This window comes from Marmota flaviventris, chromosome 11, assembly GCF_047511675.1.
Source record: "Marmota flaviventris isolate mMarFla1 chromosome 11, mMarFla1.hap1, whole genome shotgun sequence".
Lineage (NCBI taxonomy): Eukaryota > Metazoa > Chordata > Mammalia > Rodentia > Sciuridae > Marmota > Marmota flaviventris.
The window spans coordinates 61,900,686-61,928,081 of record NC_092508.1 but is presented as its reverse complement, the minus strand read 5'-3'; the positions used below and the strand labels follow the sequence as shown (position 1 = coordinate 61,928,081).

The following is a 27,396-nucleotide window of genomic DNA, read 5'->3' as shown; positions in this document are numbered from 1 at the left end:
TATTATACTGTGATTTATGCATTCCTTCCCTACTGATAAGATATTTACATTGTTTTTAGTCTGGACCTTTGGTAAACATTGTTGTAGTTAATATCCCTGTATATGCTTCTTTGTTTGTATTTGTAAGCATATATGTGAGGATAAGTTCCCAGAAGTCATATCTTAGTTAAGGAAAATGTGTACTTTAGCTGGGCTTGATATATACCTGTGATCCCAGCTGCTCAGGAAGTTGAGGCAGGAGACTCACAAGTTTGAGGTCACCCTGGGCAATTTAGAGAGATCCTGTCTTAAAATAAAAAAAAGGACCAGACAGGTAGTTCAGTGGTAGAGTGCTTTCTTAGCATGCATGAGCCCCTGTATTCAATTCCCAGTGCCACTTAAGGGAAAAAAATAAAGAAAGAAATGGGGTGGAGGAGGTGGAGGGGGGAGAGGGAGGAAATTGTTTATGTTAAACTTAAATAGAGTCCTCCAAAAAAGTTTACATTCTCTCCCACAAAGTATAAATTTGTTTCTTTAAATCTTGACCAATATATATGGTATTATCAGTGTTTTTTTTTTTTTTGTATGTGTGTGTGTGTGTGTGTGTGGTACTGGGGATTGAATCCAGGGCCTTGTACATGCAAGGCAAGCACTGAGCTATATCCCCAGCCCTATCAGTGTTTCTTTGTAGGACAGTTTTTATTTTTCTGTATAGAAAACTCAACAGTGTATATATAGTTCACTTTAATGGGAAGTTGTTTATCTTTTGCCTTTTCCAGCTTAACAGTGTGAGCCACAGATTTTGGACCCAGGACATTGCTTCCCTAGCGATGGTAGATCTCATCATATCTGTTATTATACTTGGTTCTTATAACTTCCATCAGTTTAGCCAGAGCTCCTTTGTCTCCTGAGTTAACTTGTATGAAGGCAAAGATGGTACGCATCTTGATATAAATAAGAAGTCCCAGTCTACCCTTCCTTTTGATGATGTGGTAGGGAACTCCTGTCTTGTAACACAGGAAGGCAGGAAGACAGCTAGCTCTACCGGGTTCAAGCTATGTGTAGTCAGCACCAGCTAAGCCTTCTCATTCTGCACTAAGGTGGGGAAGGACAGGTGGTCTCTTGGTTGGGACGTCCCTTTCGTCCACCGCTTCTCCTTAGCATGGCCAATGGTCTCTGCTTCTTCTCTTACTTTTTTTTTTTTAATATTTAAAATATATTTTAGATGGACACAATACCTTTATTTTATTAACTTATTTTTATGTGGTGGTGAGGATTGAACCTAGTGCCCCAAGTGTGCTAGGCAAGCGCTCTACCACTGAGCTCTAACCCCAGCCCCTCTTCTTACTTTTTATTTGGTCTGTAATTGTGAGCTAATTTAAGCAGGTGAGTATGTCCATCCAAAGCCTGGGTGAACTGGTTAATCCCCAGAGGCACTTTCAGCCGCTTATAGAAGATAGCCTTTGCTGCTGCAGCCAGATGTAGCAGGGTCATTTGAGAAATGGGCCCTTTTGAGTTGGATATCTTTTCCAATGCCACTTTTGGGCTTTTTATCAAATATGGGATTTACCACCTTCTTGGCTTCCTGGTTCTTCATGACAGCAAAAGTGGGGCAACCTTTTCCTCCTTGGCCTCCTTTCCTTTAGCATGTTAGGCATCTGGAGAAGGAGCAGATCTTCCTTAATCTCATAAGACAAAATGATATCTTGTTTCAACTATCACCTCCACCCCCATCTCTTCCCAGATTGGAGTATTTTGAAGCAAATATCATATATTACATAATTTAATTTATAAATATTTCTCAGTAAAGGGATGTGAACTGTAAAATAAAACATGACTCATGTGTCCATTGATGAATGATAGAGAAAAGAAAATGGGATACACACACACACACACACACACACAGTGGAATATTTATTCAGCCCCTAAAAAGGAACAAAATTCTTTGGTGCACACCTGTAATCCCAGCAACTCCTGGGGTAGGAGGACCACTAGGGATGAATGCCCCTGGGTTCAATCCACAGTATAGGGGAAAAAAAAGAAAAAAAGGAACAAAATTCTGACAAATGCCATCCAATAGCATGCATAAACTTTGAAGACATTATTCTACCTGAAATAAACCAGTTGCAAGAGGACAGTTATCATATGCTTCTGTTTATATGAGGTAGCTGGGATAGTCAAATTCATAGAGACAGAAAGAATAGTGATTATCAGGGGCTAGGGGACAGGGAGAAGAGGGAGTTATTTATTTTTATTATATGGGGATGAACCCAGGAGTGCTCTATTATTGAGATACCTACCCCCGACCCAATCCTTGTTTTAAATTTTGAGATAGGGTCTTACTTAGTTGTTGAGTCTGGTCTTGAATTTGCAATCCTTCTGCCACATCCTCCTGAGTTGCTGGGATCACAGATATGTGCCACCACACCCACTGGAAGTTATTGATATATTTTCTTAAAATAGTCATAATTCTTTTTGCCTACTTGTCTTTTTTCCCTATGGTTCTGGGGATCCATCCCAGGTCTTCATGCATGCTGGGTAAGCACTCTTAACACTGAGCTACAACCTCAGCCCACAATTCATTCACTCGTTCATTCTTTTCTTTTTTTTTGTCTTGAGCCTGGGATTGAACCCAAGGGTGTTTAACCATTGAGCAACATCCTCAGGCCTTTTAATTTTTTATATTTTGAGACAAGGTCTCCATAAGTTGCCCAGGCTGGCCTCAAACATACAGTCTTCCTGTCTCAGCCTCTTGAGTCACTGTTATACAGGCATGTGCCACAAAACCTGGCCCACAGTCAGTTCTTCTTCTTCTTCTTTTTTTAATATTTATTTTTTTAGTTGTAGTTGGACACAATACCTTTATTTTAATGTGGTGCTGAGGATTGAACCTAGGGCTTCGCAAGTGGTAGGCGAGTGCTGTACCGCTGCGGTGAGTGCTCTACCGCTGAGCCACAACCCCAGCCTGCACAATCAGTTCTGATGTAATTTAATATCTAGTGAATGTTCATATCTTCCCAGTAGTCTCATAATTGATTTCTCAGAGTTGATTTGTTAGAATCAGGATGTAGACAAGTCTCTTATTGTATTTGGTTGTTATATCTCTTAACATTCTTCATTCATAAGTTTTCTCTCCATTTAAAAAAAAATTCTCTGTAGTTAATTTGTTGAAGAAACCCACATTCTGTGTTTTACTGATTGTGTCTTTGTGATATTTAGGATATTCTTCTGCCTATTGTATCCTGCAAATAAATAGTTGAATTTAAAGACTTGATAAAATTTCACATTCTTTTTTTTTTATTTTAATTTTTTGGGTACTGGGAATTGAACTCAGGGGTGCTGAACCACTGAGCCACATCCCCAGCCCCATTTTGTATTTAGAGAGAGGGTCTCACTGAGTTACTCAGTGCTTAGCTTTTGCTGAGGCTGGCTTTGAACTCTCGATCCTCCTGTCTCATTCTCCCAAAGCAGCTGGGGTTATAGGCGTGTGTCACCGTGCCCGGCCAGTTTCATGTTCTTTTCTTCTTTTTGTGAAAACACTTTTAATAGTTTTAAAAAATATTTTTAGTTATGAATGGACACAATACCTTTATTTTATTCATTTATTTTTTTATGTGGTGCTGAGGATCGAACCCAGTGCCTCACACATGCTAGACAAGTGCTCTACCACAGAGCCACATAACCTCAGTCCTTTTTAGTAGTGTTTTATACTTATATTCTATCATATTAAATGCTACATATTAAAAGTTTGTCTCAACTATAGTAGATGTTAGATTTGATCAGTGGGTTTTGGTTTGTTAACCTGATAAACATTTGTTACAAAGTTCCACATGATGGTAAAAATTTTAGCAGTTATTAATTATCACTGTCCAGAATCCATTATTTTATTAGGGGTTGCAAAATGGTGATTTTCTAGTGGCTTCATATTTTAATAAGAATTCTTTCTAAAGGACTCTACATTTAGTGTCAAGAATCACCTATACTCATGTATCTCTAGACGTTTTGCAGAGATCTTTGGAAGGGGAGTACTGTGGTCAAACAAATTTGGGAAATTCTACATGCTGGTATCTTCATGGATCTCTGCAATGCAGACATCTTTAAGAAATCTTGTATCTGTAACTTTTTATAATCTAAGGTATGTTCATTAAATCCAAGCAACCACTGATTTCAAGTCATACCAACTTGGAACTTTTGTTTACCTGAGTATCTTGCCGTTTCCACAGTATCAGTATGTCTGAAGTTGAATCAGTTATATATCTTTCAAAATAACTCTCTGTAGATTTTCTTTTCTCCTTAAAAACAAAATCACTGTCTTTTTTTTTTTTTTTTTACCCCCTAGTCAGAAATACCAGCTAATAATTGCTTAAGTCACAAAGATAATTACTGTTTGCAGCTGAGGACTAGTTTGGCACTGGTTTATTAGTGTTACTAGGCATCACACTTTTCTATGATGAATCATGAACTTTTGCACCATGATTCAGTCTGTTGGCTTTTGGTCTTTGTTATCTCATGACTTGGGGAAAACAGGAAAATGGATATTGGCTAGATATCTAACAACGGCTGCTTAGCATCATTCTTAATTCTTTTCTTTATGCTTGCTTGTTATAAAAATCTATACTTTTGCCTCATATTTGTTCTTTTCACTCTCTGCTATTACCTTCATCCAGGACTTTATTCCATCATAGCGTATTCCTAATATTTATTTATTTATTTTAGTTTTCGGTGGACACAACTTTGTTTGTATGTGGTGCTGAGGATCCAACCCTGGCTGCACGCATGCCAGGCGAGCGTGCTACCACTTGAGCCACATCCCCAGCCCCCATCATAGCGTATTCCTAAGTTGCTGTTTTTTTTGTCACTCATATAAAATTGTGCTAGTTATGTATATTTTACTTAAAATAGCATTCCATTGTTTATAGTCTAAAGTTTAGAGCCCTTAACTAGATGTCAAGGTTTTCCTCAACATGGTCAACTCTATTGCACCTCTGTTGCTCTGTGGAATCCTCTCCATTATTTTTTAGCTCAGCATGTATTCCTGCCTTTGAAGTCTCATGTTATATTTTGTTCTGTAAAGTGCAGTTTGAGTTTTACTTTTATTGTGAATGAAGTTCATCTGTAGAGGCAGCATTCCTATTGCACAAATATAGTATAAAACCACAGTGTAGTACTTTTTTCTGACCTAACACTTTTTTTTCATTTGTCATTTATACTTCTACAAATAGTGAACTTTCAGTAAAGTGTTGGTAATGAAGACTTGTGCTTTGCCTACTCTCATTTATATCCAGTGAAGACCTGTGCTTTGCCTCTCTCATTTATATTCCCTTCACATGTATTGAGATTTCAACAAACTGGTCAATTCTGCCATATTTTGTGGTTATTAGTTTTATAGGGAGGGTGTTTCTTCCCTGTGAACCTGTAATTTTCTTTACAGTACTATCCATCTAACTCTCAAGTCACCAATTCAAAGGAACATAACACTTCTTATGATGTAAGAACTTGGAGGAGGAAGAGCTGAAGAAAAATTTCCATTTCTCTTTTCATTATACTTTTTTCATTGTTAGTTTCATTGAAGACTGTACTTCAGCTGGCAGTATAATTTTAATCATCTTCATTATAATGAAGTTTCACTATAACAGAGTAAGTCTTGTTAGGCTGAATTATTTTTTCTTATCTTTCATTACTATAAAACTACTAATTCTTAATTTTTATTGCTGTGCTGGAGATTGAACTCAGGACCTTATTCTAGGTAAATGCTCTATCTCTGAGCTATATCCCCAGCCCTATAAATCTCTTTAAAACTGTTAAATGCCAGGCGGTAATCCCGGTGGCTTGGGAGGCTGAGATAGGAGGATTGCAAGTTCAAAGCCAGCCTCAGCAAAAGCGAGGCACTAAGCAACTCATTGAGACCCTGGGTCTAAATAAAATACCAAGTAAGGCTCTGGAGGTGGCCCAGTGGTCGGGTGTCCCCTGAGTTCAATCCCCAGTACCAAAACCAAAACCAAAACCAAACTGTTAAATTATGAAATGAATATATAGAAAAATTCAAACATAATGTAACTTATACATTTATAATTACCAATGAAATTTAATAGATTTTAACCCTTTGCCATGTTTGTTTTAGAGCTGCTTTCAATTAAAATAAAAATAATTAAAGCCCAATCAGAGTTACCCTTCCTTTCTTTTTCTTTCCCCAGGAAATTTCATCATCCTGAAATTCCTATGTCATATCCATACATGTTTTTGTGCTTTTACCACATGGAAACGATCCACATTAATTGTTTTATTGTTAAAATATTACATAAATGATTTTATATTATGTGAATCTTTTTACAATTTGCTTTTTTTCACTTACTATGTTGTTAATAATAGACAAGTTTGTTCATTTCTAACTACTTTTAAGTATTTAATGTTACGACTAAACCATAGTTATCTGTTTCTTTGTTGAGGGACAGTTAAGTACTTTTTTTTTTGAAATTATTGCTTCCAAAAGGGCTCTACTGAACAACTTTGTATAGAAGGATTAGAATTTCTTTAGGATAGATTCCTAGGAGAAGAATTACAGGACTATAGAAGGTTCTATTTTTTAACATTACTAAATAAGAATTGTCCTTTAATGGTTGCTTTACTTTCTATTATACTGTCATCTGAAATTTGAGAAAAATCCTGTTCTTACCAAAACTTGGTCTTATGAATACAGATTTTAATTTTTTGCCAATTTATATTATATAAACATATTTTTTAAGGTTTGTATTTTCCTATTAGTAAAATTGAATATGTTTTCATATGCTTTGGGGCCATTTGAGCTCCTTCCTTTGTGAACTTCTGGTTTATATTATTTGCTTATTTTCTGTGTTGTTTTTTCTTGTTGTCTTACTGAGTTTTAAGAAATAGAAATATATTTAAGACACTGATACTGGGTTATATGGGTTTGTAATCTCATCTATCAGGCTCGTCTTTTCACCATGTAATACATAAATGATGTTTCCTATGGTTTTGAAAGTTTGAATGTGTCCCCCAAAGGTTCTTGTGCTAGAAACTTGGTCCTCAGTGTGACAGTGTTTAGAGGTGGTGGATCCTTTAGAGGGAGGCCTTATTGGAAAAGTGATTAGACCACTGGATGTGCTGTCTTTTGAAGGGATTAATGTATTCTCTTTGGGACTCCAGGTAGTTCCTGTGAGAATGGGTTGTTATAAAAAGAGCAAACCAGGCCTCTCAGGCTTCCTGTCTTGCCATGTGATCTTTTCTGCATGTGTTCCTATCATGGTGATACCATCTGCTATGTGGCCCTCATCAGAGGCTGAAGAGATGGGGCTGTCTGATCTTGGACCTACAAAACCATTTCTCCAAAAGAAACCTCGTTTCTTTATAAAGGATTCAGCTTTAGGTATTTTATTATAGCAATCAAAAATGGACTATTATAAAAGGTTTTAAATTAAAAAATGTAGTTTTTCTTTTCTAGTTTGTATTATTTGTACCCTTAACAAAAAAAATCTTTACCTTTTTAAAAACATGTTTATGTTTTCTTTTAAAAGATTTTGAGATTTTGCATTTCACATTTAGCCTTTAGTAAATTTGGAATTTATTTTACGTACTATGAGATTGAGATCTAATTTTTTCTTTTTCAAAATGGAGATCTAGTTGTTCTAACACTGATTTTTTTTTTTTTTTTTTTTTTTGCGGGGGGTACTGAAGATTGAAATCAGGGGCACTCAAACACTGAGCCACATCCCCACCCCTGTTTTGTATTTTATTTGGAGACGGAGTCTCACTGATTTGTTTAGCACTTTGGTTTTGCTGAGGCTAGGTTTGAACTCATGATCTTCCTGCCTCAGCCCCCTGAACTGCTTGGATTACAGGTGTGCACCACCGCACCCAACCTGACACTGATTTATTGAACTTTTTTTCCTCCTTTCTCTACAGTGCTACCTCTATCACATACCAACTTCTTGTATGTGTTCTAAGCTCTCTATTGTATTGATGTGTTTCTTACAATAATATTATCCTGCCTTATTAAAACATTGAAATCTTATGGGGTAGAATTTCCATATTATTACTCTTCAAAAGGAGTTTTGGCTGTTCTTGTTTCCAAACTCTTCCATTTGAATTTCAGGGTCAGCTTGTTAAATTCTATGGAAAGCTCCGGTTAGATACGGACTGGAATCACATTCAATTTCAGGACAGGTGACATATATAAGGTTGTTGTAACACTATTTGAAACAGGGAAAAATTGGTAACATTGAGATTAGTGAACAGTGGTTTAATCATGCAATTGAATATAAAATATATAAATTGACATTTATTTTAGCTTGTGTTGCTATAACCCAATGCCCAAGGTGAGGTAATTTATATAGAACGGAATTTATATTTATTTCTTAGTAAGTGGAGTCTAGGCAGGCCAAGATCAAGGTGCTGGCATTTGGTGTCTGGTGAGGGTCTTCTTATTGCATCCTTATTCATTGGAATGGGTAAAAAGTGTAAAAGGGGCCTATACTATTTCCCTCCAGCCCTTTTATAAGACTGAGACATCATGACTTAACCATTTCCCCCAAAGCCTTACCTTAATAACCACAATGGGGATCAAGTTTCAATATGAATTTTGGAGGGGACACGTATTAGTTCATAGCATTCTACTCCTGGCTCCCCCAAATTCATGTTCTTCTTAGTAGAATACACTTATTCCATTCCAACAACAACTCAAACAGGTTATATATTTCTGTCATACAATGGTGAAATAGACACAAGACAGACATTTTCAATCCAAAAGAGTCAAGAAGAAAGATCTAAAGTTGAGTCCAAAATTCAGCAAGGTAAACATTAAGTCTTAAGGCTTGAGAACAATCTTAACTCCTTGTTCTGCCTTTTGGACAGACAGGGGTAGAAGTTAGGTCCCCAATGCTCCTGGCAGCCCTACCCATGGCTTTTTTGGGTACAGTTCACACAGTTCTCTCATGGTTTGGGGTCAGGTATCTGTGTCTCTTCCAGGCTGGAGTTACATGCTGATGGAGAGAGCTTGCTTATGTTTTATTAATTTTTTTCTCTGTTCTCAATTTCATGGATATCTTTTGTTATGTTCATTCGTCATTTTGCTTTGGGTTTAATTTTCTCACCTTTTATAGTAGTTTCTTTTCTTTTCTTTTGGCATTGGGGATTGAGCCCAGGGCTACTTTTCCATTGAGCTACATCCCAAACCTTTTTTTTTTGAGACAGGGCCTTGCTAAATTGCTAAAACTATCTTAGAATTTGTGAAATCCTCAGCCTCCCTGGTTGCTGGGATTACAGGTGTGCACCACCTTGCCTGGCTCTTTCTGGTTTCTTAAGGTGGCAGCTTAGATCATTTATTTGTGGTCTTTTTCTCTAGTAGATTTTAATGTTATAAATTTCCTTCTAAGCATAGTATGAGGCATCACATTTTTAAAATATGTTTTTACTTTTATCCAATTCAAAATAGTTTCTGTTTTCTGTGATTTCCTCTTTGGTACTTGGATTATTTAGATGTTTTGGGGATTTTACAGATTCTGTCTACTAGTAATTTCTAGTTTAAATTGGTTATTGTCAGAGAACATGCTTAAATGAATTCATTTAAAATTGTTAATGTTTCTTTTCTAGTTTAGAATATAGTCTGCCTTGATGAATAGTCCATATGCACTTGAAAAAAGTGTGTATTATTTTGTTGTGGGTATAGTGTTTTATAATAAAGTTGGTTGATAGTGTTGTTCAGGTCTAAATTTAGGAAGACTTTTTTTTTTTTTCCCTCTTCAGTGCTAGGGATTGAACCCAAGGCCTTGTATGCTAGGTAAGCACTCTACCACTGAACCCCTACATTCTGTTTTTCTTTTTTTTAATATATATTTTTAGTTATAGATGGACGCAATACATTTATTTTGTTAATGTTTATATGTTGCTGAGGATCAAACCCAGTGCCTCACACATGCGAGAGGGGTACTCCACCACTGAGCCACAACCCCAACCCTTTTCCTTCTTTTTCTTTTTTTTCCCCTGAAACAAACTTTTTTTTTTTTTTAGTGATACATGACAGTAGAATGTATTTTAACATAAATACATGGAGTAAAACTTCCCATCTTGTGGTTGTACATCATGTGGAGTCATACTGGTTGTGTATACATATATAAGAATATAAATGACAAAATCATAGAATTTACAGGGAAATGGATGGCATTAGAGCAGATTATGCTAAGTGAAGCTAGCCAATCCCTAAAAAACAAATGCCAAATGTCTTCTTTGATATAAGGAGAGTAACTAAGAACAGAGTAGGGTCGAAGAGCATGAGAAGAAGATTAACATTAAACAGGGATGAGAGGTGGGAGGGAAAGGGAGAGAGAAGGGAAATTGCATGGAAATGGAAGGAGACCCTCAGAGTTATACAAAAGTACATACAAGAGGAAGTGAGGGGAAAGGGAAAATAATACAAGGGGGACAAATGAATGTCAGTAGAGGGGGCAGAGAGAGAAGAGGGGAGGGGAGGGGAGGGGAGGGGGGATAGTAGAGGATAGGAAAGGCAGCAGAACACAACAGACACTAGTATGGCAATATGTAAATCAATGGCTGTGTAACTGATGTGATTCTGCAATCTGTATATGGGGTAAAAATGGGAGCTCATAACCCACTTGAATCAAATTGTGAAATATGATATATCAAGAACTATGTAATGTTTTGAACAGCCAACAATAAAAAAAAAGAGTATGCTACAGAAAAAAAAAAAAAAAGAACTATGTAATGTTTTGAACAACCAACAATAAAAAATTAAAAAAAAAAAAGAATATAGGAAAGTTATGTCCGATTTCTTCTACTGTTTCTCCCATTCCCATACCCCTTCCTTTCCCACCCCCTCCAATCCAGTGAACCTCCACTTCCCCATTTCTCCATTGTGAGCAGTATCCGCATGTCAGTGACAATATTCTACCTTTGATTTTGGGGGATTGGCTTACTTCGCTTAGCATGGTAGCCTCCAGTTTCATCCATTTACTGGCAAAAAAATGCTGTAATTTCATTCTTTATGGCTGAGTAATATTCCATTGCATATATGGACCATATTTTCTTAATCCATTGTTCTGTTGAAGGGCACCTAGGTTGATTCTGTAGCTTAACTATTGTGAATTGAGTTTTTATGAGCATTGATGTCACTGTCATATGCTGATTTTAAGTCCTTTGGGTATAAACGAGGAGTGGGATAACTGGGTCAAATGGTGGTTTCAGTCCAAGTTTTCTGAGGAATCTTCATGCTGCTTTCCAGAGTGGTTGCACCAATTTGTAGTCCCACCAGCAATGTATAAGTGTACTTTCCCTCCTATATCCTCGCCAACATTTATTGTTACTTGTATTCTTTTTTTTTTTTAATGTTTAGTTGTAGATGGACAAAGTAGTTTTATTTTATTTATTTATTTTTAATGTGGTGCTGAGGATCGAACTCAGTGCCTCACACATGACAGACAAGCATTCTACCACTGAGCCACAACCCCAGCGCTGTTACTTATATTCTTGATAACTGCCATTCTGACTGGAATGAGGAAAATCTCAGTGTAGTTTTAATTTGCATTTATCTAATTGCTAATGATGTTGAAAACATTTTTTCATATATTTGTTGACCATTCATATTTCTTCTGTGAAGTGTCTGTTCAGTTCCTTAGACCATTTACTGATTGAGTTATTTTTTTTTTTTTTTGGTGTTAAGTTTTTTAGTTCTTTACATATAATGGAGATTAATGCTCTATTTGAGGTGCAGGTGGCAAAGATTTTCTCTCATTCTCTTGGCTCTCTCTTTACATTCTTGATTGTTTCCTCTGCTGTGAAGAAGCTTTTTAATTTGATACAATCCCGTGTTTTAAAATTTTTTTTATTTTTTAGTTGTAGTTGGATGCCATACCTTTATTTTATTTATTTTTATGTGGTGCTGAGAATCGAACACAGGGCCTCGCACATGCTAGGCAAATGCTTTACTGCTAAGCCACGACCCCAGCCCCTCCCCCATCCCGTGTTTTGATGATGGAGACTTGGGCCTACTTTTCTTTTAGTAGGTGCAGGGTCTCTGGTCTAATGCCTAGATCACTGATCCACTTAGAGTTGAGTTTTGTGCAGAGTGAGAGATAGTGGTTTAATTTAATTTCATTAAAACCATTTTATTACATATGGATTTCCAGTTTTCCCAGCATCATTTGTTGAAGAGGCTGTCTTCTCCAATGTATGTTTTTGGTGCCTTTGTCTAGTATGAAATAACTGTATTTTTATAGATTTGTCTCTGTCTTCTATTCTGTCCCATTGGTTTTCATGTCTGTTTTGGTGCCAATACCATGCTGTTTTTGTTACTATAGCTCTGTAGTATAATTTAAGATCTGATATTGTGAAGCCTCCTGCTTCACTTTTCTTGCTAAGGATTGCTTTGGCTATCCTGGGCCTCTTGTTTTTCCAAATGAATTTCATGACTGCTTTTTTGTATTTCTACAAAGAATGTCATCAGAACCTTAATAGGAATTGCATTGAATCTGTATAATGCTTTTGGTAGTATGGCCATTTAAAAAAAATATTTTTATTAGTTGTTGATGGATCTTTATTTTATTTATTTATATGCGGTAATGAGACTCGAACCCAGTGCCTCACATATTCTAGGAAAGCATTCTGCCACTGAGCCACAAATCCAGCCCCAGTATGGCCATTTAAAAAAAATTATTTTTATTTTATTTTTTTTTAAAGAGAGAGAGAGAGAGAATTTTAATATTTATTTATTTTTTTTAGTTCTTGGCGGACACAACATCTTTGTTTGTATATGGTGCTGAGGATTGAACCTGGGCCGCACGCATGCCAGGCAAGCGTGCTACTGCTTGAGCCACATCCCCAGCCCTAAAAAAAATTATTTTTAGTTGCAGATGGGCATGATATCTTTATTTTATTTATATATGGTGCTGAGGATCGAACCCAGTTCCTTACACATGCTAGTCAAGTGCTCTACCACTGAGCTACAACCCCAGTCCAGTATGACCATTTTGACAATATTAATTCTGCCTATCCAAGAACATGGGAGATCTTTCCATCTCCTAAGGTCTTCTTTAATATTTTTGTTTAGTGTTCTGTAGTCTTCAGTGTAGACATCTTTCACCTCTTTTATTTGATTGACTCCCAAGTATTTTATTTTTTTCTTTGAGGCTATTATGAATTGGGTAGTTTTCCTAATTTCTCTTTTAGTTGATTCATCACTGATATTTAAGAATGCAATTGACTTATGGGTGTTAATTTTATATCCTGCTACTTTGCTGGATTCATTTATAAGTTCTAGAAGTTTTCTGGTGGAGTTTTTTTGGATCTTCTAAATATAGAATCATGCCATCAGCAAATGTGGTGCTGAGGATTGAACCCAGGGCCTCACACCTGCTAGGTGTGAGCCACAATCCCAGCCTATGGTGTTAAAAGTTTTTTGAGTTCTTTATGTATCCTGGAGATTAGAGCTCTGACTGAAGTGTGCGTGGTAAAGATTTTTTCCCATTCTGTAGGCTTTCTCATCATGTTATTAATTGTTTCCTTTGCTGAGAAGAAGCTTTTTGTTTGCATCCATCTCATTTATTGATTCTTGATTTTACTTTTTGCGCTTTAGGAGTCTTATTACTACATGATGAAGATTTGGGCATACTCTTTTTTCTATTGGTCGCAGGGTCTATGTTCTAGTGTCTAAGTCTTTGACCCACTTTAAGTTGATTTTTGTGCAGAATGAGGGATAGAGGTTCAATTTCATTCTGCTGCATATGGATTTTCAGTTTTCTTAGCAGTCCTCAGGAGCTCAGGAAGGCCCTGCCATACCTTGTGTCACTGCCACTTGCTGAGCACTGGGACACCACCACAGCATTAGCCACCAGCCACTACCCTTCATCACCCCAGAGATGTGGATTCCCACTCAAAAATGTAAAATTTTTAATAGATATATTTTTGGCTTTACTGCCATCTTTTCTCTTATTATGTTAGTGTAAACAGAACTAGCAATCATGTAGCCATTTAAATTCATTTGAAAGGTGAGAGGAAGGAATTATGTACAAATGCTTGAGAGAAGGGTACTCTCATTCATTAGCTCTAACAAAATACCCAGACTGGGAACAGGTAAACAAGGTTCATGGAGAAGAGCTGGGCAAGAGGCAGACAATTTTTGAGAACTTTCCATTTTGTTTAGCATTGACTTGTTTATTATCTATCAGGGTATTTTTGTCAGGGAGTTAGAAGATGTTAGTACATGTGTATACATGTTAGTATGTGTGTGTGTTTTTTTCCCCTAAAAGCAACTTAGTTTTTTTGAAATCTACATTTTTGTGTATGTGTACAAGGAAAGGAATGATGAAGAAAAGAGAAAAACAAACCTGTATCAGAATTCTAGTCAAAAAGATGCCCTGAGCATACATTGGCCATTTATTTATTTATTTATTTATTTATTTTTTTTAGAGAGAGAGAGAGAGAGAATTTTAATATTTATTTTTTAGTTATCGGCGGATACAACATGTTTGTTTTGTATGTGGTGCTGAGGATCGAACCCAGGCCGCACGCATGCCAGGCGAGCGCGCTACCACTTGAGCCACATCCCCAGCCCTATTTATTTTTTTTTTTAGCAATGAAAAGCTATAAAGTACGCATTCTTCTTTGTCTTTGAAACTATTAATGTGTTGCCATAATTTTGATAATTATATTTTTCCTCAATTATCCATTCTATAATTACATATCTTTAAAAAAGAGGGTTAAATTTTTGTAAACTGGAACTTTAAAACTGATAATTTTGACCCTTTTCTATTGAGAAAGTGGAAAAAGTTTATTTGTAAAGAATACATATAAACACACATGATATAAATATTCATGTTAGCTGAGCATGGTAGCACATGCCTGTAATCCCAGTGGCTCTGGAGGCTGAGGCAGGAGGATCACGAGTTCAAAACCAGCCTTAGTAACAGTGGGGCACTAAACAACTCAGTGACCCTGTCTCTAAATAAATACAAAATAGGGCTGGGGATATGGCGCAGTGATTGAGTGCCTTTGAGTTTAATCCCTGCCCCTCCCCTAAAATATGTAATAATACAAATTATGTAAATATTTATATAATTTGTGTATGTGTTAGATGCTTTTCTGATTCTTGAAATATGTGGTTATTTTAGTTGTCCTCTCCTTGCCTTCCTATCTCCAAACATCTCAGTAATTTTCAGTGGACTCCCAGAACCTCCCTTCCCCTGATTCATTTTACCTCTGCTGTTCTTAGAGTCCAGGACATTTAAATTTGATACTAGTGAAGTCAGAAGGAGGGTTTTTGGAGGGCTGGTCATGTTCTATTTCTTGATCTTGAATCAATGGTTACATGGGTATGTTCATTTTCTGATACTTCATTGAGTTACACACTTACCTTTTGAAGATTTCATCAATTATGTTGTAGTGAAAAATTTTGAAAAGATAATTCAAACAAAATTTGGAGAGATCATGTTATCTACTATTTCTTTCACTTCATCTGATCATCTGTAACAAACCCAATTAAGGAATATTTAACCTTTTTTAAAAAAATAATTTATTTCTTCTTTTTGTGTCTTGAGTCCACAAACATTGTTATTATATAAATTAGCAACATAGATTTTTGTATCAGACACAACTACAACTCAAATTTAGGATCATCCTTACGGGACTAGGTGCTCCACACATAGAATTAAGAAAAGTGTCTCTTGCTTAGGGCCTTCCCCATAGTAGGCACTCTATAAATGTGGAGGGAAAAGAGTGGATCTCAGATTCACCTGTCCACGGTCACATGGACAATTCAGGACTTAAACCCAAGTCAGTTCTCAGGTAGGTTTGTTATTCACAGATTTATTTTAATTATTCAAGAAATATTTATGAACATCTGCTTTGGGACATCTGTTGTATTCCTCCTGGGTTCCAAGGCCCAGCACAACAAAATCAATATTTAACCTTCTTAATCTTGCAAAACTGTTAAGTGTCCTTGAAGAAAGTATATGTGACCTCTGAACTACTGTTACCACACCTCTTCCTATCACATTTTTTTTTAGTTATACATGGACACAATATCTTTATTTTGTTTATTTATTTTTATGTGGTGCTGAGGATCAAACCCAGGGTCTCTCACGTGTGAGGCGAGTGCTCTACCACTGAGCCACAACCCCAGCCCCCTATCACATTTTTTTTAAATTGGGAGTCATATTGGTTGTGTAGAAAGATCTCCTCTTGTTTTTTTGGGAGAGGTCTGCAATACCTATTCATATACGGTTTCCTTTGTCAGGCTTTTTTTTTTTTGTATTGGGGATCATTGAACCTAGGGGTGCTCTACCACTGAGCTACATCTCCAGTCCTTTTTATTTGATTTGAGATAGGGTCTCACTAAATTTTCAAGGCTGGCTTTGAACTAGTGCCTCACCCTCCTGAGTTGCTGGGATTACAGGTTTGCACTACTATGATGGCTTTTGTCAGGTTTCTTTTTTTTTCTTTTTGGTGCTGGGGATCAAACTCAGGGCCTTGTGCATGAAAGGCAAGCACTCTAACAACTGAGCTCTATCCCCAGCCCCATTTGTCAGGTTTCTAAACTGATTTTACTAGTGTCTTTTGATTAGCTCATTTGGCTTGTTGGTGCTGGCTTTAATCATTGGGTGATGATAGTGACATGAATTTCAGGATCAATTTAGGTGCTATAAATTGAATAAATTTTTTTCTTAGTTAAATATTTATAATTTGAATACACAAAGTAAATTCCCTCTGTATAGTCTACCTATAGAACTTTGCATGCCTAGCATCATAATTCCTTCATATTTATTTTTATTTTTATTTTTTATTTTTGGTACCAAGCATTGAACTCAGGGGCCACATCCCCAGCCCTATTTTGTATTTGATTTAGAGACAGGGTCTCACTGAGTTGTTTAGCACCTCGCTTTTGCTGAGGCGGGCTTTGAACTCACAATCCTCCTGTCTCAGCCTCCAGAGCTGCTGGAATTACAGGTGTGCACCACTGTGTCTGGTTTCCTTCATGTTATTTGAATTGTAACTGAAGTTATCACCTCTTCAGAAGGGCTTTCCGTGACAAAGTGATTATAAAGGAGCCTCATGGACATTTTCTGTACATTGTGCTGTCAAATTGTTTTCATAGAATTTATTACTATCAGGTATTTTCATATTTATTTACTTGTTTCTTTCTCCATCTTTCATTCCCCTTTTGTAGTAGAATGCTGGCTCCATGAGAGTAAGGCCCCTGTATTCTTAGGGCCCAAGTACTAGACATAGAGTAGCTTTTCAAAAACATATGAACAGCTGGGATTATTACATGGTCCCAGGTTATTCTTTAATTGTATGCCCTTAAAATAATTTCTGATGTTTTACTATTAGATTAATTTTTTATTTCATCAAGTCTTTATTAAGCACCTGCCATATAGGATGCTTTAAGTGTCCACATTGTGCTCAGCTTGAAATACAAAACCCAGTTTTGTTTGACAATCCTGTGGTATATTATATCCATGTTGGACAATCCTACTGTGTCAGCTTTCCTTTATTGTAACAAATACCTCAGATGATCAGCTTATAAAGAGAAAAGATTAACTTTTGGCTCACAATTTTGGAGCTTTCAGTGTTTGATTGGTTGACTGTTGCTTTGGGGCCTGTGGTGAGTCAGGATATCATGGCTGTAGCACATGGCAGAACTGTTCACTTCATAGTTGGGATATGAAAGAGGAAGAGGAAGGGGCTGGGATCCAGATATCTCTTCAAGGGCACAACCCCAATAACTGGAATACTTTCCACTAAAGCTCTTACCCTTAAAGCTTCTATCATCTCCCAATAATGCCATGGGTTGAGGACCAAGCCTTTGGGCCTTTGGGGACATTTATTCAAACCATAGTACCTACTTAACTTGAACTAGTACTCAGAGCTTTGTCTTTATTCTTTTGGCTATTGATTTTTTCAGTCTGCAGCCTTTAAAAAATATTTATTTTTTAGTTGTAGGTGGGACACATATCTTTATTTTATTTTTATGTGGTGCTGATGATCGAACCCAGGGCCTCACACATGCTAGTCGAGCGCTCTACCACTGAGCCACAACCCCAGTCCCAGTCTTCAGCCTTTTGATACACTGCTGTAAACCTCATTCCTAAATTACTTAGACTATACTTGCTGTTCCTTCAACTTTTTTCAAGGTTGAAACTGATTCCTCAATGCTACTTAACACTGCTCAAATTATTTCTTATTCTTTACCCAGTAGCTCTTTTGAATTGACTTCTTTTTTTTTTTTAATATCTTTATTTTATTTTTATGTGGTGTTGAGGATCGAACCCAGTGCCCCTCACATGCCAGGCGAGTGTGCTACCGCTTGAGCCATATCCCCAGCCCTTGAATTGACTTCTTTCCTGTGCAGAAAATGTACAAATGAGCATTCTGTGTCTTCTCCTCTTTTCTGTTTACTTTCCTGTTTTTCAACTGTCAAATCTTTCATTGTATTTTTTCGTTTTTTTGTGCCTAGTATGTTTCCCCATTCTTCTATTCTGACTTTCCTTCCTTTCATTTTTTGTCCTTCACATTTATGCTTATAAGGCTCTTTCCATTGTCAAAATTATCTTAGATCACCACTGGCTCACTAATCTATCTTACAGTTCAAGTTCTACTTTATCTTTGAGGACTTTTATAGAAATGGTAGCATTTAAAAAGTTCCCTTTCTTTTATTTAGATATTGTGTTTTCCAGGTAGAAGAAATTCTTAAATTCCCTTTACATCGTTTGGACCTTCAAGTGGAATGTTTTCTAAACTTTTTTGTAATATGGTGGATGTAGAAAATGATGTTTGGATCACCCTGGGACAACTGTGGAGGCTGCTTAGGCCCTGCTCCTTTATCTGGCTTGAAGACTGTGGGAGTCTGTATCTACTGACCTAACAATTTGAAGCTCCACCTTAAGGGTTGATAGACTTCAGTGGAATGTGAATACTTTGAATATTGTATTTTCCATGTATGTATATCTTTTTCCTTGAGAAGGAATTATAATCTTCTTTTGATTCTCTTCTTCTTCCCTCTTCCCTCCTTTTTTTTGTGGTCCTGGGGATTGAACCTAGGGCCTTGAAGTTGCTGGGCAAGTGCTCTACCACTCAGCCCTGGCCGCAGCCCCTTCATTAGATTCTTAAAGTGGTCTGTGAACAAAAAAAAAAGTGTTAAGAATTTATACTTTGAACTGTGGAACTAAAGCCACATGTATAGCACAACTTGTTTGTTTTGGTTTAAATTTTTCCTTTTTGATTAAAAATTATACATGTGCTTTGTTATATAAAACTCAAACATTACTCGTAGAATTAATGTAAAAAGTGAGCCATATCCCAGTTAATTTCCGCCAAATCCCACACACATTTTCAAAATATTTTTCATTTTACATCCACTAACATTTTTCTTTGCCCTTCTTTCTTCAAAAGTTTCTTTATAAAAGATATTATAATATATATACTACTTTATAACTCTTCTCATTTTATTTTGGATACTTCAGTGCTTGTTGATCTACCTCATTATTTTTAACAAGTGCAAAGTATTTATGGATCTACCATAGTTTGGTTAATTTTTCTTTTATCAATGAGCTCAGGAGTTGTTTCTGACTTTTGTGTATTGTAGACTAGTATAATGAACATATTTTTTGTAAGTATATTTTTGCAAATTTAGAAGTATTTCACTAAAATAAATTTCTATACATAGAAATAGGTAGTTAATGTTATAAATATTTAAAAATTTGACCAGGTATGGTGGAGCACACCTATAATCCCAGCAACTTGAGAGCTGAGATAGGTGGATCCCAAGTTCAAGGTCAGTTTCAGCAATTTAGCAAGGCCCCAAGCAATTTAGTGAGACCCTGTATTAAGATAAAAAGGGCTGGATAGGTAGTGTAGCTCACTGGTAAAGTGTCTCTGGGTTCAATCCTCAGTACCTCCCAATTTTTTAAAAACATTTTTTAATTTTTTCTAGTTATACATGATCAAAAATTTTTTAAATAGACATTGTCAAATGTCTATTAAGTACTAAAAGAAGGACCTGTTTATATTCCCATGTATATTATAACAAAAATTTCTGAAGATGTTTTCCAGTCAAGAATTAGGTAATTCTTTATTAACCTGCACGATGAAAGATATTCTTATGCTGTGAAAGATTTTAAACAGACATGATATTGAACCTTTACATATTCATCATCCAGGCTCAACATTTATCTAGATTTTTGCCTCATTTGCTTCAATTACCCTCTTTTCCTTCCTTCCTTCCCTTCCTCCTTTTCCTCGTTGTCTTCCTCCTTGTTCTCTTCCTCTTCCTCCTCTTTTTTGGTGTTCTTGAGAGTTGAACTCAGTGCTTTACCACTGAGCTTCATCCTCAAACCTTTCATTTTTTTGAGACAAGAATTTTTCCAAGTTGCTTAGGTTCTCACTAAATTGCTGTGGCTGGCTTCAAACTTATATTGTCCTGCCTCAGCCTCCCAAGTCATTACAGGTGGGCATGTCCTTTTTCCCTTTCAATAATTAATTTATTTATGGTACCAGGAATTGAACCCAGCAGCACTTAACCACTGAGCCACATCCTTAGGCCTTTTTTATATTGTATTTAGAGACATGGTCTCACTAAATTGCTTCGGGTCTCCCTAAGTTGCTAAGGTTGGATTTGAACTTGGGATCATCTGGCCTCAGCCTCCAGAGCAGCTGGGATTACAGGTGTGTGCCACCATGCTTGGTTCAATAGAGAGTTTTAAAGCAAATCCCCCAACTCATGTTATATCATTTCAAAAAAAATTAGTTTTTTAGTTCAGATGATTTCAAACATATTTAAAAGCAGTAAACACAATCTGCCTATCTAGTATGGTCTTTATAATATTCATCATTTTAGACTTAAAGCCAATTTTAAAATACACTCTTTTAAAATGATGCCCCTAAAAATCAGAAAGGAGTACTTTATTGATCTTAATATTGGCTCACATTCTGTTTAAGGAGCATGAGACAATGAAACATTTCAATAGTTAGTAATTCATAGCTGGTGTTGGTTTACTCTTACCTACTTCCCTTTATGTCACCAGATTATTTTGAAACAAGTTGAATATATTATAGTACTTCATTTGTAAACATTTCTCTCCCTTTTTCTATAATTTAAAAGACAAGGACTTCCCTTTCAGTGACAATCACAGTGCTACCCTATTGTCACACTTGCACAAAATAATTCCTTAATGTCATTAAATATCTATGAACATTTTCTTATATAATCACAGTGCCACCATAATACCTAATAAAACCAAGTGTAATGAACTAGTGCCCTGTTCATAGTCAGATGTCCCTGACTGTCTAAAAAAATGCTTTTTAGAGTTGATTTGTTAGAATTGATTCATGCATTGCATGCCATTATTGGATCTCTCAAGACTCTTTTTAACCTGGAGTAGCCTTTCTACTCTAGTCCTCTGCCATTGACAGATTGCAGAAACTGAGTCAGTTATCCTATGTGTAATGTCTCACATTCTCTATTTGTATTTGTTCTTTTTTTCTTTTTCTTTTTTTGTGGTGTCATTTAATATTCTCCTTTATCTTCCATATGTCTTTTAAGTGGAAGTTGGCTCTAGAGACTGGGTGTTATTCAAACTCAACTTGTTTGAGAAGAGTATTTATGTCATAAATGGTGCTGTGTGCTTCACGTGTATCACAGTGTCTGATTTTTCACTTTTGGTGATAGTAAGATTGATAAGGATATAATAATTTGATCTCTAAGTGGAAAATATCCCATCAAGAGTCAGTTATTTCGGGCTGGGGTAGTAGCTCAGTGGTAGAGCGCTTGCCTTGCATGCATGGGGCACTGGGTTCCATCCTTAGCACCACATAAGAAAAATAAATAAAATATTGTGTCCATCTACAACTAAAAAATAATAAAAAAAGAGTCAGTTATTTCAGCAGATACCACAAGATGTTTTTTTTCTAGTTATTCACTTTGTTTTAATAATAAAATGAATTGACTTTATTAGAGAACTGGAACATCTTTTCATATGCTTATTGGCTAATCAGAATTTATTTTGTGAATTGTTCATGTCATTGTGTGATTTTTTTTCTACTGAATTGCTTTTGTGTTCATTTTTTTTTGTGTGTGTGTGTTTGTGTGTGTGTGGTGCTGGGGATTGAACCCAGGGCCTTGTGCATATGAGGCAAGAACTCTGCCAATTGGAATATATCCCCAGCCCTCCTATTAATTTTTGAGAGGTTTGTATCATAAATAATAATCTTTTGTCTGTTTTAGATAAGTATTTTTTCCTGTTTCTTATTGTTACATAGAAGCTTTTGATTTATATAGACAATTTTTGTTCTTTTATAGCTTTAGTTTCAAGTCTTACTTAGATATGCTTTCTCTGAGGTAATGTAGGAGAATAGTTAATTTTCTTCCAGTTTCCTTTCTTTACATTTGATTTTTGTGTGAGTGGGGGTTGGGGTGCTGGGGAATGAACCAGAGCCTTGAACATGCTAGGCAAGCACTTTACCACTAAGTCACACCTCCACTGCCCACATTTGATTTTTAATGTATTTGAAATATATTTTGTATATGGTGTAACATAGTAATCAGATTTACTTCCTGTGTTTAAAAGTGAATTTTTCCTTAAGCAATTTATTAAAATCTTATACTTACCATATTGAATTGAGATGCATATGTTAAATTTACAAATTTGCATATTTAGGGCTCCATTGTGGTCTATATGCTATGTTATTAAATTACCAGGAAGTTTTAATTAAAATAGTTTTGTACTGTGTTTTAAGGTCAAATTCATTATCATTGGGCTGGAGTTGTGGCTCAGTGGTAGAGTGCTTGCCTAGCACATGTGAGGCACTGGGTTTGATCCTCAGCAACACATAAAAATACATAAATAAAGGTATTGTGTTAATCTACAATTTAAAAAATATAAAAAAATTTATTATTATTAATCATTTTCCCAGTATTGCTATTATTTTTGACACATTTGCTTTTTAACTTTAGAATTAGCATATGATTAATTTAAATCTAATGGCATTATGTTTGAGGAACTGCCTTTTTTTCTCTTTTTAAAATACAATCAGTTTTTCAGGTGTAGGGTAGTCTTTGAAAATGGAAAGGAGATCAGCAGAGTAGATAAAAGGGTCTGGGGGAGGGAGGAGGGAAGGGAAAGGAGAAAAACAGGGGAATGGTGTTGGCCAAATTATATTGTTGTAAGAAAAAAAAAACAAACCAAACCAAAATAAAATCAGTTTTTCTATGTAGGAGTGTAATTTTTCTCTATTCAAATCTTCATTGATTTTTAGCTAAGATACTTTGTGTACACTTCTTATTAAGTGTATTTCTAGGCAGTTTACATATTTAATGTGGTAATTTTGTGTATGTTAACAAAGTAATGGATTTGTAATTATTTGGATTGTGATTATAGAATAGTTTACATCATTTTTGCTCAAGTGTACCAGTTGTACTTTAAAATGAGTATGAACAGGTATAGAAGGAAGGCATATAGTTTAAAAAGTTTTATTTATTTATTTATTTTACAGTAGAATGCATTTTGACATATAGTACACAAATGGAGCACAGCTTCCCATTTAATTGGCTGTACATGGTTCAGAGTCACTCCGTTATTGTAATCATAGGTGTATATAGGAAAATAATGTCTGTCTCATTCTATCGTCCTTCCCATCCCCACAAACCCACCCCTCCCCTCGCTCTCCTGTACACATATCAAAATTCCTTCATTATTCCCTATCCCTTCGCCCCAATATGGATCACTTCTCAGAGAAAACATTCAGCTTTTGGTTTGTTGGGATTAATTTATTTCACTTAGCATGATAGTCTCTAGTTCCATCCATTTACCTGCAAATGCCATAATTTCATTCTTCTTTAAGGCTGAGTAATATTCTATTGTGTATATTTTCTTTATCCATTCATCCATTGAAGGGCATCTAGGTTGTTTCCATAGTTTAGCTATTGTGAATAAAGCTGCTATAAATATTGATGTGGCTGCGTCACTGTAGTATGCTGATTTTAAGTCCTTTGGGTATAAACTGAGGAGTGGGATAGCTGGGTCAAATGATGGATCCCTTCCCGGTTTTCTGAGAAATCTCGATATTGTTTTCCAGAGTGGTTGCTCCAATTTGTAGTCCCATCGACAATAAGTACACCTTTTCTTCCACATCCTCACCCACACTTATTATTGCTTGTATTCAATTGCCATTCTGTCTGGAGAGAAATGAAATTTTAGTTTTGATTTGCATTTCAGTAATTACTAGAGATGATGAACATTTTTTCATGTTTTTTGATCAGTTGTATTTCTTCTTCTATAAAGTGTCTGTTCAGCTCCTGGCCTGTTTATTGATTGTTTTTTTTTTTTCTGTCATGTTTATTTTTTAGTTGTAGTTGGACACAATACCTTTAATTAATTTATTTATTTATGTGGTGCTAAGGATTGAACCCAGGGCGTCATACCTGCTAGCGAGCGCTCTACCTCTGAGCCACAATTCCAGCCCATGTTTTAAAGTTTTTTGAGTTCTTTATATATCCTGGAGATTAGTGCTCTGCCTGAGGTGTGTACGGTAAAGATTTTTTCCCATTCTATAGGCTCTCTCATCATGTTATTGTTTCCTTTGCTGAGAAGAAGCTTTTTGTTTGCATCCATCTCATTTATTGATTCTTGATTTTACTTTTTGCACTTTAGGAGTCTTATTACTACATAATGAAGATTTGGGCATACTCTTTTTTTCTATTAGTTGCAGGGTCTATGTTCTAGTGTCTAAGTCTTTGACCCATTTTAAGTTGATTTTTGTGCATGGTGAGAGATAGAGGTTCAATTTCATTCTGCTGCATATGGATTTTTGGTTTTCTCAGCACCATTTGTTGAATAGGCTGTTTTCCACTATATATTTTTGGTGCCTTTGTCTAGTAGGAGATAACTGTATTTATGTGGGTTTGTATCCATGTCTTCTATTCTGTACCATTGGTCTACATGTCTATTTTGGTGCCAATACCTTGACATTTTTGTTACTGTTGCTCTGTATTGTAACTTAAGGTCTGGTATTATGATGCCTCCTGCTTTACTATTCCTGCTAATGACTGCCTTGGCTATTCTGGATCTCTTATTTTTCTAAAAGAATTTCATGATTGCATTAAATCTATATAACAGTTTTGGTAGTATGGCCATTTTGACTATATTAATTCTTTCTATCCCAGAGCATGAGAGATCTTTCCATCTTCTGAGGTTTTCTTTGATTTCTTTCTTTAGTGTTCTGTAATTTTCATTGTCTTTTACCTCTTTTGTTAGATTGATTCTCAAGTATTTTATTTTTTTAGGCCATTGTGAATGGGGTGGTTTTCCTAATTTTTCTTGCATTGTATTCATCGCTTATGTATAGAAATGCATTTGATTTATGGATATTGATTTTATATACTGCTGCTTTGCTGAATTCATTTATTACTTCTAGAAGTTTTCTGGTGGACTTTTTTGGATCTTCTAAATATAGAATCGGGGCTGGGGATGTGGCTCAAGCAATAGCGCAATTGCCTGGCATGCGCGGGGCACTGGGTTTGATCCTCAGCACCACATACAAATAAAATAAAGATGTTGTGTCCACTGAAACTAAAAAATAAATATTAAAAAATTCTCTCTCTCAAAAAATTAAAAAAAATAAATATAGAATCATGTTATCAGCAAATAGTGATAGTTCTTCTTTTCCTATGTGTATTCCTTTATTTTTTTTCACCTGATTGCTCTAGCTAGAGTTTTAAGGACTATATGGAATACAAGTGGTGAAAGAGAATATCCCTGTCTTGTTCTAGATTTTAGAGGGAATGTTTTCAATTTTTCTCCATTCAGATTGATGTTGGCCTTGGGCTTAGCATAGATAGCTTTTACAATGTTGAGTTATGTTCCTACTATCCCTAGTTTTTCTAGTGTTTTGAACATGAACAGGAGCTGTATTTTGTCAAGTGCTTTCTCAGCATCTATTGAGATAACCTATGATTCTTGTCTTTAAGTCTTTTGGTGTGATGAATTGATTTCCATATGTTGAACCAACCTTGTATCCGTGGGGTGAATCCTACTTGATTGTGGTGTACTATCTTTTTAATATTTTTTTATGTGATTTGCCAGAAGTTTATTGAGAATTTTGTGTCTGTGTTCATCAGTGATATCCATCTGAAGTTTTCTTTCTTTGATGTGTCTTTGCCTGGTTTTAGAATCAGGGTTTAACCTCTTGGAATGAGTTTGATAGGTTTCTGTCCTTTTCTATTTTATGGAATATCTAGAAGAGTATTGGTATTAATTCCTCTTTGCAGATCTTGTAGAACTTGGCTGAGAATCCATCTCGTCCTGGGCTTTTCTTGATTGGTAGGCTTTTGATGGGGTCTTCTATTCCGTTGCTTGAAATTGATCTGTTTAAATTGTGTATGTCCTCCTGATTGAGTTTGAGCAGATCATATGCCTCTAGAAATTTGTCAGTGTCTTCAGGATTTTCTATTTTACTGGAGTATAAAGTTTCAAAATAGTTTCTGATTTTATCTTCTGTATTTCAACAGTGTCTGTCATGATATTTCCTTTTTATCACAAATTTTAGTAATTGGAGTTTTCTCTCTCCTTTTTGTTAGGGTGGCTAAAGGTTTATAAATTTTATTTATTTTTTAAAAGTACCAGCTTTTTGTTTTGTCAGTTTTTTGAACTGTTTCTTTTGTTTCAATTTCATTAATTGAAGCCCTGATTTTAATTATTCCTGTCTTCTACTTTTGGTGTTGATTATTCTTCTTTTTCTAGGGCTTTGAGATGTAATGTCAGGTCATTTAGTTGTAGATTTTTTATTCTTTTAATGAATGAGCTCAGTGCAATGAACTTTCCTCTTAACACAGTCTTCATAGTGTCCCAGAGATTTTGATATGTTGTATTAGAGTTCTCATTTACCTCTAAGAATTTTTTTTATCTCCTCCCTGATGTCTTCTGATATCCATGCTTCATTCAGTAGTTATTGTTTAGTCTTCAGGTATTTGAGTAGCTTCTATTTTTTATTTTATCATTGAGTTCTAGTTTAATTTCATTATGGTCTGATAGAATGCAGGGTAGTATTTCTATTCTTTATATTTGTATTGGCTAAGACTTGGTTTGTGGCATAACACGTGGCCTATTTTATAGAAGGATCCATGTGTTGCTGAGAAAAAAGTGTATTTGCTTGTTGATGAATGAGATATTCTGGGGGCTGGGGATGTGGCTCAAGCGGTAGCGCGCTTGCCTGGCATGCGTGCGGCCTGGGTTCGATCCTCTTCACCACATACAAACAAAGATGTTGTGTCCGCCGAAAACTAAAAAATAAATATTAAAAAAAAGAGAGATATTCTGTATATGTCCTTTAAGTCTAAATTATTGATTGTATTATTGAGTTCTGTGGTTTCTTTGTTTAGTTTTTGTTTGGAAGATCTATCCA

At 35.7% G+C, this 27,396-nt stretch overlaps 1 protein-coding gene and 1 pseudogene across 3 annotated transcripts in view; one reads left to right on the top strand and one right to left on the bottom strand.

Annotated features, from left to right (window-relative positions):
• Ubr3 (ubiquitin protein ligase E3 component n-recognin 3) overlaps positions 1-27,396 on the top strand; it is a 227,269-nt gene that overhangs the window by 5,714 nt on the left and 194,159 nt on the right. The gene's annotated exons all lie outside the window — the stretch shown is intronic.
• On the bottom strand, positions 654-10,959 carry LOC114101131 (large ribosomal subunit protein eL8 pseudogene; annotated as a pseudogene).